General features: G+C 31.1%; 1 non-coding gene across 1 annotated transcript; it reads left to right on the top strand.

Moving 5' to 3' along the window:
* Window positions 1-253: 253 nt before the first annotated feature.
* LOC148548686 (small nucleolar RNA R71) lies at window positions 254-361 on the top strand. Its single transcript, XR_015898069.1, has one exon. It is a non-coding gene; the product is annotated as a small nucleolar RNA R71 (small nucleolar RNA).
* Window positions 362-2,633: the final 2,272 nt, after the last annotated feature.

Below are 2,633 nucleotides of genomic sequence, written 5' to 3'. Positions count from 1 at the left end.
ATATTTTATTCTGAGCCAATATGGCATTCAGAGTATCAATTTTAAGAACTCCCTTCTTCATAGGCGTCCCATTACTCACAGGATTCCTCTCCGAAGTGTACACAAACTGGTTATTAGCAACCATGTCAATGAGTTCTTGAGCTTCTGCGGGCGTTTTCTTTAGGTGAATGGATCCACCTGCAGAAGTATCCAATGACATCTTTGATAGCTCAGATAAACCATCATAGAATATATCCAGGATGGTCCATTCTGAAAGCATGTCAGAAGGACACTTTTTGGTCAGCTGCTTGTATCTTTCCCAAGCTTCATAGAGGGATTCACCTTCTTTTTGTCTGAAGGTTTGAACATCAGCTCTAAGCTTGCTCAGCTTTTGAGGAGGAAAGAACTTGGCTAAGAAACCCGTGACCAGCTTATCCCAAGAGTTCAGGCTGTCTTTGGGTTGAGAGTCCAACCATATTCTAGCTCTGTCTCTTACAGCAAAAGGGAAAAGCATGAGCCTGTAGACTTCAGGATCTACTCTATTAGTCTTAACAGTATCACAGATCTGCAAGAATTCAGTTAAGAAATGAAAAGGATCTTCAGATGGAAGTCCATGAAACTTGCAGTTCTGCTGCATCAGAGAAACTAGCTGAGGTTTCAGCTCAAAATTGTTTGCTCCAATGGTAGGAATGGAGATGCTTCTTCCATGTAAATTGGAATTAGGTGCAGTAAAGTCACCAAGCATTCTCCTTGCATTATTGTTGTTGGGTTCGGCTGCCATCTCCTTTACTTGTTCGAAATTTTCAATAAGGTTGTCTCTGGATTGTTGTAATTTAGCTTCTCTTAGTTTTCTCTTCAGAGTCCTTTCAGGTTCTGGATCAGCTTCAACAAGAATGCCTTTTTCTTTGTCCCTGCTCATAAGAAAGAGAAGAGAACAAAAAAAGAAGAGGAATCCTCTATGTCACAGTAACGAGGTTCCTTATTGTTAGTAGAAGAAGAAAAAGAATAGGGGTGAAGAAGAATGAAGAATCCAAACACAAAGGTAAGGATAGGAGTGGTGATTTGAGATGAGGAGATGTTAGTAGATGAATAAATAAATAGAATAAGATGAGAGAGGGAGAATTTCGAAAATAATTTTTAAAAAAGAGTTAGTGATTTTCGAAAATGGTTTTTGAAAAAAATTAGAAATTTTTGAAGATTAAAATCAAAAATTAAAATAATTAGTTAATTAAAAAGAAATTTTGAAAAATAGGGGAGATATTTTTGAAAATTAGAGAGAGAGAGAGTTAGTTAGGTAGTTTTGAAAAAGATGAGAAACAAACAAAGAGTTAGTTAGTTAGTTGAAACAAATTTTGAAAAGATAGGAAGTTAGGAGGTTAGAAAAGATATTTTGAAATCAAATTTTTGAAAGAGATAAGATAAGAAGATATTTTTGAAAAGATATGATTGAAATTAGTTTTTGAAAAAGATTTGATTTAAAATCACAATTAATGACTTGATTCATAAGAAATCACAAGATATGATTCTAGAACTTAAAGCTTGAATCTTTCTTAACAAGTAACAAACTTGAAATTTTTGAATCAAAACATTAATTGGTGATGTTATTTTCGAAAATTATGTGATAAAGATAAGAAAAAGATTTTTGAAAAATATTTTTAAAATTTTCGAAAATAACTAAGAAAAATGAAAAAGATTTGATTTTTGAAAAAGATTTTGAAAAAGATAAGATTTTTAAATTGAAAATTTTATTTGACTCATAAGAAACAACTAGATTTTAAAATTTTTTGAAAAAGTCAACTCAAATTTTCAAATTTTATGAGAGGAAAAAGGGAAAGATATTTTTTTTTTATTTTTGAATTTTTAATGATGAGAGAGAAAAACATGAAAATGATGCAATGAATGAAAAATTTTTTGATCAAAGTATGTGATGAATGCAAGAACACTATGAATGTCAAGATGAACACCAAGAATACTTTGAAGATCATGATGAACATCAAGAACATATTTTTTAAAATTTTTATATGCAAAGAAAACATGCAAGACACCAAACTTAGAAATTTTTCATGTATAGACACTATGAATGCAAAAATGCACATGAAAAACAAGAAAAGACACAAAACAAGAAAACATCAAGATCAAACAAGAAGACTTACTAAGAACAACTTGAAGATCATGAAGAACACTATGAATGCATGAATTTTTCGAAGAATGCAAGATGAATATGCAATTGACACCAAACTTTCAACTTGACTCAAGACTCAAACAAGAAACACAAAGTATTTTTGATTTTTATGATTTTATAAATTTTTTTTTGTATTTTCTTTTAATTTTTTCGAAAATCATTTTGAAAAAAGAAAAATAAGGATTCCAAAATTTTTAATATGAATTCCAGGAATCTTATGCTCTTTAGTCTAAAGCTCCAATCAAAGGGTCAGGCATGGCTTAATAGCCAGCCAAGCCCTAGCATGTAAGTTACATCCATTGAGGTGATTAGTTGAAGACCAGTCCCAAAGCAGTTTGGGTATGGCTTTACAGCCAGATATGATTGAACATGTTTCATGAAACACTAGAATTCATTCTTAAAAATTCTGAAGAAAAATATTTTTTTGAAAACACATTTTTTCTTTTTTTTTTTTTTCGAAAACAAAGGAGAA

The sequence above is a fragment of the Arachis ipaensis genome, chromosome B8, assembly GCF_059453495.1.
Source record: "Arachis ipaensis isolate K30076 ecotype BB chromosome B8, ASM5945349v1, whole genome shotgun sequence".
Lineage (NCBI taxonomy): Eukaryota > Viridiplantae > Streptophyta > Magnoliopsida > Fabales > Fabaceae > Arachis > Arachis ipaensis.
The sequence above is the reverse complement of the archived record's forward strand: the minus strand, read 5'-3'. Positions and strand labels throughout refer to the sequence as shown.